General features: G+C 48.0%; 1 protein-coding gene and 1 long non-coding RNA gene across 3 annotated transcripts in view; one reads left to right on the top strand and one right to left on the bottom strand.

Moving 5' to 3' along the window:
• The window catches only part of PTPN3 (protein tyrosine phosphatase, non-receptor type 3), a 106,080-nt gene extending 93,846 nt beyond the window's left edge, over positions 1–12,234 (bottom strand). Inside the window, exon 1 of one of the 2 annotated variants that reach the window (XM_011364940.2) lies at positions 12,051–12,234. The gene's annotated coding sequence lies outside the window, so the exon portion shown is untranslated. Of the gene's footprint in view, positions 1–5,135; positions 5,151–12,050 lie in introns of those variants that run through there. The other variant, XM_023533466.1, reaches the window with a different exon arrangement.
• Positions 10,868–12,240, top strand: part of LOC111742878 — a 52,028-nt gene continuing 50,655 nt past the window's right edge. Inside the window, exon 1 of the long non-coding RNA XR_002781510.1 lies at positions 10,868–11,962. This is a non-coding gene — a long non-coding RNA (uncharacterized LOC111742878). The remainder of the gene's footprint in view (positions 11,963–12,240) is intronic.

Here is a 12,240-nt window from a genome sequence, read left to right as displayed (position 1 = left end):
TGGGGCCTTGTCTAGGGTGTGACCACGGCTCAGCCTGGAGCAGAAGGAAACCGCTTCTAAGGGGATTCTAGTGGCAAAGCTAGACCTTGAAGGATGGAGTATCAAACAGCAAAATCGAATCACCCAGCACTTACTCCAAAGCCCTCAGGGGCCCCTACTGCCTTAATCCATTATCCTTGACGATCTGATTCCAATCCATCCTGCCAGACTCCAGATACCTGGGAACACCTGCCATTCCATGGTATGACCACACAGCTGGGTAGAAAGCTGCATAGCTGTACTTGGGTTGCTTTTTCTATACCCTCTTCTCTACAAACCTCCCCACCAGAAATCATGTTTTGGACCAATGCCACTCAAAGTGGGACTCTGCATCGATGGCATCGGCATCACCTCGGTACTTATTTAAAAAGCAGAATCTCAGCCCTCACCCCGGACCTAAAGAATCTGAGTCATCTCGTACGCACATTCACGTTTGGGAGGGTTTGCTCTCCATCCCAAAGTGACTCCCCCCAGGCCTCCACTGCCTCCTCCTCAGCTCCATCGACCTTCACGCCCCGTTCACCCCACAGCGGCACCGCCTCAGCACCTCCTGCCCAGGGCAGCACACACAAATCACAGCTCTCTCCACCTCTGGGACCTCTGGCTTCACCTGTGGACAAATGTCACACCATGGTCCTTCTGTCAAACTTACTGGGGGACAACCAGCAAACAATGACTGACGAGTACTTCCTGATTATCACGCGCCACCAGACGTGCTTGTCGTTATGGAACCGTCACTCGTGATGTGGACATACCTGCCACTCCAAGTGTGAAGATGAGGAAATAGAGCTATTAGGAGGCTCAACGGGGGTTACAGAGTTAGTGGGGAGGGGGCTGGGTCTGGAGACGACCCCACGCTTAAAACCCGCACCAAGAGATAACAGTGAGCACCAGAGCCTAGCAGAGAAAATTCTGTGTGAGGAGGCTAGGGGCTGAGGAAGTACCCCTGCATTTTATGTGGGGAACAGTCACTTGGCTGGGACCTAGAAATGAGGAGAAAAAATAGTCAAGAACAAACAGAAGGCAGACAGAGGCCAGATCACGAAACCTTTTAGTGACAGACTAAAGAGCTTAGAATCATGGGGGGACAGGAAGGTAACGAAGTTTGGGGAGCGGCTAGTTAAAAGTGGCAACCTCCTTCCCTGACATCTATCCATCCTCTCACCCCAAGAACCCGATTCTTCACTATTTGGAACTTGCTTCTCTGACCTTCCCAGTGCGTCAATCACAGCCAGTCTCCCCCAGGTACACTTGGCTCCACCTCCTGCCCTCTGTGACCCCCTCCTTGCTCTCACAGGCTGAAGCCCAGCTCCTGGGGAGCCCCAACCCCAGTAAAGCCTTATTAAGAGTCATAAAACGGGCTTCGCGTGGCCCTCTACAAGGTCCAGCTGCCAGGAACCCTCTCGCTCTTCTCCTAGGACAGGTAGCACCTTCCCCCAAAGGCCTCAGGCTCGGGCTGCCTCTCCAACCTGGTCTTCCCACACCACATCACCTGTTTCTACGCCTGTCTCCGAGAGGAAGGCCAAGAGTCACCTTCCCCTTCAGCCAAGCCCCCTTCCGAGGCGGCCCAGCTGGGCCCTGGGTGGGGGCAGGGAGCCAGGGGAAGCGGAATAAGAGACATCTGTCCTAGAGAAGCTGGCAAGAGTGACCCCAACCCTGTGTGCGTACCTCTTGACGGGGGAAACATTCTCATGAGGCCCCAACACACATTCGTGCACTTGGACCTATTTGAAAATTCTTAAGAAACTGAAGCCTTTCTCAGTCTTTGAAAATCTTTCAGTAGCAAATAATCACTGTAAGAACAAATCTGCCTTTATGACGGAGAGTTTTATGATGAACTTTGCATAAGACAGAAAACATTACAATTATAACACAAAAATGTTAAACTCCTGCGTTATAGAATGAAAATATGTTGGTAGAACTTTATTTATGAAACAGAAATCTAGAGTCCAACTCCTCAACATGTGGTCTGCGGACGAGTCTCAACAGCACCTGTGAGCTTGTCAGACTCCTAGAATCAGAATCTGCATTTTACCACTAAAGTTAGGGAGGCCCTGGCTGGGAGGATATGGTTGCGGGGTCTGGGGTAGAGATGGGGGAAAGCAAGACCAGATGGAGCCAGGTTACATGGAACCCATGGAGAATGAAGTGATCTTAAGTATTTTTGTAGGGGACACTTTCTGGAAGCAAAGCGAAAGAGGGAAAGGTATGAGGAGCCTGTTGGGGACAGTAAGCAAAAGCAGAGGCGAATGGCAGAAGCCTCGGAACAAATCCGGTTTTATCGGGGGTGGAACAGAGGGCAGGCTGGAGGAGGGATTTCTCAGGTGTGATGGGCAGATCTGTCCAGTGCAGGTGTAGGGGTGAGTGAAGAGTGACCCCAGGGTTTCTAAGATGAAGACTGTGGAGGCGTATGGGGGACAAGGCTGGAGACACAGACCTGTGTCTATTTTTAAGAAAGAAGATGCTGAGCTCTATGTTGAATGAGCAGAGGAAAGATCCGAGGATACTCAGGGGCGGTGTTCAGACGTAATATACATGGGACCTGAACTGACCAGGGATGACAAGGCTGCAGACACAGACCTGTGAGCCCCTGGCGATGATCAGGTGAGTTCCCCTAGGAAAGGCTGCAGGACGATAAGAGCAGAGGATGAAGGGAATAGACAGCAGAGGATGAGCCAAGGCAGGCAGGGAGGCAGGAGAGGAGCTGCACCATAGAGGCCCTGGAACGAGGGAGGGGCAACCAGCTGGGCGCACAGACCGAACTGGCTACTGGTCTTGACAAGTGCATGGTCCCTGGCCATCACAGCAAGGGTAGTGTTGGTTAAGGGCAGGTGGGGAAGCCTGGGGACGGCACGCTGGAGGATGCATGGGTAGATAAAGCCAAGACTGCTTTACAAATGCCTAAATATCTGACCTGAGGTTGCAAGTCCCCTTTAATCAATATTATACCTTCCCATACACCCATGCTGACAGCTGCATTATTTGCAATAGTCTAAAGGTGGAAGCCACCCTAGTGTCCACGGATGCATAAATGAATACGCAAAATGTGGTATGTGCATTCAATGGAATATTATTCAGCCTTAAAAAGGAAGGAAATTCTGACACATACCAGGGCATGGATGAACCTGGAAGAAACTATGCTAAGTGAAACAACAGCGAGACAAATCCTGTACGATTCGACTTATATTTGGTACCTATGGGAGTCAAATTCAGAGACGGAAGACAGAAGGGTGGTGGCCAGGGGCTGGGGAAAGAGGCAAATGGGAAGTTAGTGTTTAATGGGTACGGAGTTTGTTTTGTAAGAGTTCTGTGGCTGCATGATGGTGACGGTAGCACAACAATGTGACATGACAGTACTTAACATCATTGAACTGTATACTTAAAAATGATAGTAAATTTTACATGATGTGTATTTTGCCACGATTTAAAAAAATTATGTCTTTCCTTCATTATAGATACAGAAAATCTGAATGCCTGGAATTGAACAGAATATCTGTGTCACGAGAGGTGAGCACAAATCTTCTTCAGTGACCGTAGACTCCTGCTCAGCAGGATTGGCAGGGAAAGGGAAGGGAGTAATTAGGTGGAGATGTAAAAGTGAGGCCAGGCTGGGAGAAGCCTTTTTCCCCCAGGGGATGGGAAGCCAGTCTTCAACTGTAAGTAGAGAGGTAAGTGTGAGCCAGAAGACACTCATTTAATCAGAATGGAGGTAAAGAAGAAAGGACAGGAGCCAGAAAATGAAGGAGAGGTCAAGAGGAGGAGACTCCCAGCAAACGGCCTTGAGCATCTCAGGGTCACAAATAGTGGGTCGCCTGGAGAGGCAAGGACAACAAGAGATCTGGAAAGAGTGGAACAGTCAGGTTGGTTGGTGTAGGAGGAACAAGGGAGGATGGACAGCAGGGAGGGCCTCGCTGGCTGCAACGCGCAGAGCACACAGTCCGAAACTATCACTAAGCCCGGGACAATGGTTCTCAAAGGATGGTCCCTGGTTTCTGGACCAGCAGCATCAGAGCTTGTTAGAAATGCAAATTTTCAGGGCCCACCTGAGAGTCTGATTCAGACCCACAGAATCAGAAAGTCTGAGGGTGAGGCCTGGCAGCCTGTGTTTTAACATGTGATTCTCATGTGCTAAAGGTTGAAAAACAATAGTACAGAATACAGGCAGACTCTGTTTTATTGTGCTTGGCTTTATTGTGCTTCACACATATTGAGCACTTATAAACTGAAGGCAAGACACTGCACTAGCAGAAAGATTGCGACCCACTTTATTGTAATACTTGCTTTACTGCAGTGGTCTGGAACCAAACACACAATATCTCCAAGGTATGCCCTTATAGAAACTCAACAGAAGGTATACATCTTTTCCATATGAAAGTTTTGAAAAATCGGCCTAGCAACGTCTACATAAAAGAGCAAGAATTGTGTAACTGCTTCAAGGACAACACAACTTATTTCTAAAGTTAGAGAAATGCGAAAGGATGTTAACGAAATTATAGAAATATAGTGTATCTAATAAACTTCCTGAGATGAGATCTAGAAAGCACACCTAAGATCTGGGGGGCTTAGTTCTGACACTGTGTCATTTTGTCCTGTGAATTGCGACCTCAAACGACATGCTTTCACATAGCTGCGCTTTGGCGAGGGGGAGAACATTTTTAACCGGTAAAACATGACAGTTAACTAGAAAACCTGTATCTTGCATTCTAAGAACTGGCGCACTCCTTCACTCATTGACTTTTCCATCACTGTCACAGATGCCTAGAGTTATAAAAATGTCACGCTGCACTGGACTCTGTGTTCATGAAGTCCACATGACTGGGGTGCCCCCGTGAACATCTCTGCACCTTCAGAGTTTCATTCTACAATCCTTTCTAACCCAGGCGGGCAGGGTTTTATTTTTTTGCTAGGCAAATAATGGGTTAAAGTACCAGACTGTATGGACCCCAGTGCCTGCCACCTCTGACCAGAAGCAGGGCACTCGATATTGCAAATGGAGGCTTCCTGATAAATGGCCCACCATTGACCTTGTTACCGGGATTCCTAGACGCTGGCTTCCCGCCTGGTTGCTCTGCATCCAAGTCCCTGTCTGCACCTACCGGTCATCTAACGCTCGTCCTCTCGTGCCTGGATCCCCAGTGCCACCTGCTTCCCTTCCTCTGCCAAAGGCCAGCTACTTGGTTCTGATTTCAGAAGTAGGGCTGCAAGAGAAACATGGGTGTTCGTACAGGAAGGACAAGGTGGACCAGGGGGAAAAGGAAGGTAAGGTCTAGGGAGACCCCGGTCTCCTGCCCCACCTCCCTCACATACCCTGGCTCTTACATTCCATTAGAACTTGGTCAGTGGAAAGCACAGCCAGCTTGTTTGTTTCCCATGTGTACCTATCATAGACCCCGTCCCTCCTCCTACATCTAGCCTGGGTATGTGGCATTTTAGGCTCTCGTGGGCCCGGTGGCAGGAAGAAGCAGGTGAGGGGACGGCTGAAAGAAGGCTGGTGTAGCAGGAGAAAAGCTGGGGAGGGACGAGCACATCAAGAGTGGTGTGACAGCAGAGGGGACTAAAGCCATGAACGTGGGCCTGGCAGGCAATGCCAAGAAGATGAGTTTTGTCTTTATCCAGTTAGAGCAGCGGTTCCTGACCTCCTTGGCACCAGGGACCAGCGCTCCTATGAGAATCTAATGCCCGATGATCTGAGGTGGAGCTGAGGTGGTGATGCTAGCGCTGGGGAGTGGCTGCAAATATAGATGAAGCTTTGCTTGCCTCCTGCTGTGTGGCCTAGTCCCTAACAGGCCACAGGACAGTAACCCTTGAAGCCTGGGGCTTGGGGATCCCTGCAGTTAGAGGACTCCTAGTGCTGGAGAATTTTCCAGGCCTACCCCTCCTGCACTGATCTCCAACCTCAGAGTCATTTGTGTTGGGTGATCACACATCTTCATTTGCCTAGGGCAGTCCCTGTTGAGGCTAGCTGTTTAGATGCAATTCTTAATAGCCGCCTTTTTATTCTCAAAATGTTCTGGTTCGAATGATGAATTCCAGTCACCCTATTCTTGGGCCCCTAAGCCTACAAAATCAGAGTCATAGTTAGAGAAAGCTGCTTCATATGGGAAGGGACCTCCCGGCAGAGCCTCGCCCCTCATCAAATGCTCCATTCTCCCCTCTGGCATCCTTGCCAAGCCATCACCCAGTGTCTGCTTATATACCTGTAGAGACAGCAGGCTCGCTGTCCCCTGAGGAAGCCTCTCTTTTTCCAGAAAGCTGTGTGGTAAAAACAGCAGGATTCGAACCCGAAAACAGTATGACTGCAACTAAACAACAAATCATTCAGCAAGGAAAGCAGTAGGAGTGGGGGGACTAGGAAGCCTCCTGACTTTCCCCCTTCCAGCTCCTGCCACCTTACTGTCCCTTCATTCAACGAATATTTACTGTGTGCATCTGATGTTTCGGGGGCACTGGGGACACAATGGTGAGTTAAACAGACTCAAATTGAGGGACATTCTACAAAATAGCTGGCCTGTACTCTCCAAAAATGTCAAGGTCATGAAGGTCAAAGACAGACTGAGGGACGGTTCCAGTTTAAAGGAGACTAAGAAGACATGACGACCATAGGCAACGTGTGATCTGGGGTTTTCTTTGCTACAAAGGACACCATCAAGACAGCTGACAAAACCTGAGTAAGGTCTGTAGATGAGAGAATAGTATTGTATCAATATTGATTCCTTGATTTTAAAAATTGTGCTGTGGTTATAAAGGAGAATGTCTCTGCTTCTAGGAGACGGAAGTACTCTGGGGGAAAGGAAGAGTCTAATTCCTAAATGGTTCAGGGAAAAATGCATATACATAGAGAGAAGGATAAAATAAATGTGATAAAATGGTACCATTTGGGGAATCTGGGTGAAGGGTGTATGGGAATTCTTTGTTCTATTCTTGGAATTTTTCTATGTGTGAATTATGTCAAAATAAAGTTAAAAGAAAAAATAAGTCTCAGAGAAAGTTTTTTTTCTTCTTTTAAGAAAGACAGACTTGACTTTACAGACCTCACAGTGTAGCTGGGGGCGACAGGTACTAATACAAATAATTACACTAATTAACGACAAAATTGCAACTGTGAACAGTGCCATAAAAGGAGGGAGATCTGGTGGCGAAAGGGTTTAGAGCGGGCAGTTTTACCCAAATCAGGGGAGCGAGGGGAGATATCTGCAATCATGGAGCAACGCCCCAAAGCACGAGTTAACTGGGGAGCAGAAGTCGGTTCCAGGCTCTCGCAGCCCGATTTTTCTTCTGACCCCTGACTCCACTTTTCTGCAACTGCCATGTATGAATGTGATAACCAGAATGGGTATGAGGGGCTGCGAGGTGAAGTAAGTGGACAAGATCTAAGCTCAGGCTGTCATCATCCCCTCTCTAGACACACCAGTGAGTGGTCAGAGTCAAGTGGCAAATGACAGAGTTGGCTAATGCCTCTCTCACCAAGACTGTCAGGTGTAGACTGAGGCCGACTCAGTCGACCTGAAGCAAGTGGAGTGCAGGGGCCAGGTCTTTACATCCTCCTCCCAAAGCCAGACCAGTGCCTTTAATCGACACAGCATCCAGCGGGCTGTGGCCCCTTTGTGGTCCTGCGTCCTGCTCCTTTAGGACCTGTGGCTCTGCCCTGGGAATGGGCCATCACTCACCCGCAGCGTCTCTCTGCACTGAACGCCAAACCAAGTGCTCTTCTGGGGGGTCAAGGGCCTGACCACAAAGGGAGGGGACATTTTTCTGTGCCTTAATGAGTTTTCGCTTATTAGCTTCTTGAAAATGGTCAATTTACAGGAAACGGGTTCTAGTATTCTCCTTTTACAGTTAAATGATTTGTCTAGGGACTGACCTGGGTTCAAATCTTAGCTGTCCTACTTAAGAGCAATGTGCCCTTCGGGTATTCACTTCATCTCTCTGAGCCTCGGCTTTCTGATCCCATCTGTAAACTGGGGCTGGTAGGAATTTGCAAGATTTTGGAACTAAAAGGTACTGTTTATTCCCTTTTGAGGCTTCGATAGGCTCAGTACAAAAAATTCACTCCAAACTACACACAGCGCTTAAATATTTACTAAAAGCTTGTGTATCCTGACAGTAAATCATGGGACCTGAATTTTCCAGGACGATCCCAATTTCAAATCCTCTGTCCTAACTTTCCACATAAACCATCGAAATGTCTCAAAAATTCCACTCTCTCAGTATCCAAACAACACCTCTCAGGGCTCTTCTTGTACAAAAAAGCAGCACAAACATTCTTTTTCAGACTACAGAGCCCAATCTCTGATTTAGAAAGTGTAGTCAGTGGGGCCCTGTAGGCCCCCTGAAGGAAATGGGGTCAGGGAGAAAAAACCATGGCAGTCAGCACTCATCACAACTTTCAGACTTGGTTGTTTCCTGGCACAGTGGTCTGAAGAGCAGAGAGCAGCCAGAAGCCATACCGTGATCAGAACATCACCCAAAGAAGGGTACAGATTGGGGAGAGGAGCTCTGCCCACCTAGGTACCAAGTGGCCACTACCTGGGAGGGCAGCATGGCCAGAGCGTTGCTATGAGGATTAAATGAAAGAGCTAATCTTTAGATAGCACTCAGGAACCGTGCCTGGAAGCCAGGAAGTACCAAATCAGTGTTGAATAACTAAACCAGAGGCATCCCTGGTGGAAGGTGCTCATGCCTCAAAGACAGCCCAGAGGCATCGCTCCTATCCAGGGAAAAGGAGAATGGACACTTACTTCTGGGTTGAGTGAGGCCAGGCCCCTGAACAGAGATGGGGGAGTACTTTAACTACAGGAGGTAGGGTCCTGCATTAGCCAAGCTCAGAAGGCTGGACTTAGGGAAGAGTCACCATTCCTGAAGTACAAAAGGTCTCTTCATGCCTCTGAGCCTTTGCATCTGCTGTTCTGTCTGCCCCCTGAACACCATATTTTTCCTGCCTTTGAGGCTAAATTTAAATGCCAGCTACTCCCTAGGATGTTCCCTGATGGCAGTCAGAATGAGTGGCTGTCTCTCCTGGTCTCTCTTATGTCTGGCTTTATCTTCTTTTAAAGCAGTTATCAGATAGATACAGATAGAAAGAGAGACAGACAGACAGGAAGACAGACAAGACAGATCTCACACATACATCACTATCATCCCAACTCTGCCATGAATCCTTCTAAGATATGGGTTCGAATTTCATCTCTGTAACCCTGGTGCCTGACACATAGTATAGGCTCAATAAATGTCTGAATTTGTGGTTAAATATGTGTTCACAGCTGGTCTTCACCGGAGGCACAACCAGAAGCTGTGTGATGCAAGATCTCTGGGTCTTGGAACCCATGACCAGATCAGATTTCAGCCAGGGGCCAACCAAGGACTCTCTTTAGTCCCCCCTCAGGTAGATGAAAGACATCTGTGACAACGGAGCCTGCGGTTGCCAGGACCCAGACCAGAGCAGTGTGGACACTGACCAGGTCCCATCCTGTCTCTATTACAGTTGGTAAGTAGAGCCAAGGGTTGGGAAGAACACCAGCAGGCTGCCCTGCCCCCACCAACCTGTCAACGCCCTGGCCAGTGGAGAGTGCCTTAGGCATTCCAGCCCCTGCAATAGACCCTGGGAAGAGATGGAAGGATTGGCTCTGCTGTCCAGGAACCATTGTCTGGTGGAAGGAAAGTGAGCACTGGGATTATGATCAATTGGCGCTCTCCTAGGGAGAGAAGCAGGTCCCTTCCCAACCTGTCACAAACCCTGAGGGTTGGGGGAAGAAGGTAGGGTGCCTCGTCTTCCTGCTCCCTCCAATCTCCAAAGCTAAACCCCTCTGGTGGTTTATGTCCATCCTAGAAAACAAAACCCCTCATGCACCTGGACCCGAGGTTCAGAAGGTCACAATTCGTCCCTCTTGTTCCTAGCCCCATACTACCTTTGCTAGCTCAGTTTCCTTCACTGCAAGAGAGGAGAGAGAGGACACTGAAGTTAAATAATGTACGTGAAACCTCCCAGTTCACAGTCAACAATCAATCCCCTGAGACCACTTACCAGCTTGGAACCCCAATTTCTTTCAGGGATAAGATTTGTCTGACCAGGTTCCTGATGTGTGAATGAGAATGTTAAAAGCTACCAGGATACTTTTCTATAAAATGCAGAAAGGAGGGCTCAGATATAGGACTAGTCAAGCCGTGTGAGACCCTGGATTTGACTGTGTTAACTTAGGTTCTTTCTCCTGTCTCAAGTTGTTCCTGACGGCCTTCTAGGTGTCTGACCTGACCAGGCCCTGCCCTCTCCTTGCAGAGAAATTCCCCTAAGCACCCTGGGTTCACTGGAGTCCACTGGCCAACCCTGCATCCTCCACCCCCCCGTCACTGTATCTGCCATGTAGAAGCAGCTCGGTAAATGCTGGCTGAACAGAATGCTTCAGCCACTCTTAAATGCCTTCAGATCTTGACCTTTTACATTCCCCAGCTAATGTCTAATTTGCATATAGGAGTCTGTTTTGAGAGATGGCAAATCACCAGAGACAACTCGGAATCAATATAGAGTATTAGGCATGTTTTATTCTACTCTAATTCTCTGCAAATTGGTATTCCATTAACTGTATGTAGGATTTATGGGAGCTCACTATAAACTAGAATATTTAACTAGAACGAACTACTCTCTGTCATATAATAGCCTACTATTGTTAATGTTCAACTAGTCAATTTCAGAAAGACTTCCAGCTTCTAAGCTACTTTACATCTTGATTTAATCGTAAGGAAAGTCATCTATTTTAAAGTCTCCGTACTATAAAACGCAGCTTGATGCAGAAGAAAAAGAACTACCCTGAGTTATATCCCAGCTACACCACATAACGTGTAAATTGGCTGCTCAAAGTCTCAATTTCTAAATCTGTAAAATGGGAATAACATCAACCTCCCTCATGATGGAGTTGTAAAAATTAAATGAGTTGATGCATGTGGATGCACGCTGTGCCGTTGTATAAGGCTACACAAAGATTAGTTATTATAATAACTACATAAGATGAAATTCTCAAACAACTCTGATAAGCTAATGACAGAAAGCAAGAGCAGTTCTAAAGAGGGAGATGGGCTATTTGGCCCCCCAGGGGACATCTGGCCATGTCTGGACGCATTTTTGGTTGGCATAACTGAGAGGGATGCTACTGGAATCTAGTGGGTAGAGATCAGGGATGCTGCTAAATATCCTACAGTATACAGGACAGGTCCTACAACAAAGAATTAACTAACCCCAGCCATGAGGTTAAGAAACCCTGGTCTAATAGTCAATGAAAGTTGGGTGTAGAAACTTTTTAAAACAGAAATCTTTCTAACCAGGCTTTACTTTCCAAGCATCATCTGCTTAAACATTTGCAAGATGGATCGTCACACAAAACAGCTCTTTTGGAAGTAAAGCTGAACTGCCAACTTCTGGAGTTTCTGAATGTATAAAACTGCTTTTAAAGAAGATGCTCTCTGATTACAATTCAGTAAAATTGTTTTTCCAAAGCCCTTGACTTCAGTAGTTCTCCAGGGCACAAGGACAGGGTCTGTCACTCTGCTACTAGGCCCTGAAGATGCTTTCGTAATTCTAATTTCCTGGTGAAATGGGAGCCACGAGGGTCTCTAAACGAATTAAATTCACATCAAGCCAACTGCTCGCTTGCTTTGTGCCGGGCGCGGTGCCAAACACCTCCACATAATTTATCCCACTTAATCTACCCAACAAGCCAAGGAGGTGGGCATTATTACCGGCTGTTTGCAGGGGAGGAAATTGGGGATCAGAGAGGTTAAACAACTCGCCCAAGGTCACCAGCTGGCTGAGGAGCCCAACTTGATCGGAGGTCTCCAGTTTCCAAGTCACAAGCTCTTTTTCACCACCTCGGAAAACCCAGGTGTCAAGTTGTCTCAACTTTCCATGAATTTTTAAGGCAACCGCAACTTCTCAGTAAGTTTAAGTTGCTGGAAATGGGAATTTCCGGGGGGTTGGGCGGGCTCACTACACTCCCCCACTGCAGCTGTCTTACCGCAGGTACCTGATAAATCATTCCATATCGCCCGCGGAACAGGGAGGATTTATTGGCGCTGGAGTTCGTGCCAGGCCCAGGAAATGCCATCTTTGAAAGCCGAGAGGCGGATTCGCCCTGGTAGCCGAGAAGGTCTGGCCGCCACGCTTGGCTTGCAGCCTGCGGGCTGTGCGCCCCCTCGGCGCCCGGGAGGGGGTCG

The sequence above is a fragment of the Pteropus vampyrus genome, unplaced genomic scaffold, assembly GCF_000151845.1.
Source record: "Pteropus vampyrus isolate Shadow unplaced genomic scaffold, Pvam_2.0 Scaffold103, whole genome shotgun sequence".
NCBI classification, from domain to species: domain Eukaryota; kingdom Metazoa; phylum Chordata; class Mammalia; order Chiroptera; family Pteropodidae; genus Pteropus; species Pteropus vampyrus.
Note: the sequence above shows the minus strand (reverse complement) of the source record. Positions and strands in the feature narration are given on the sequence as shown.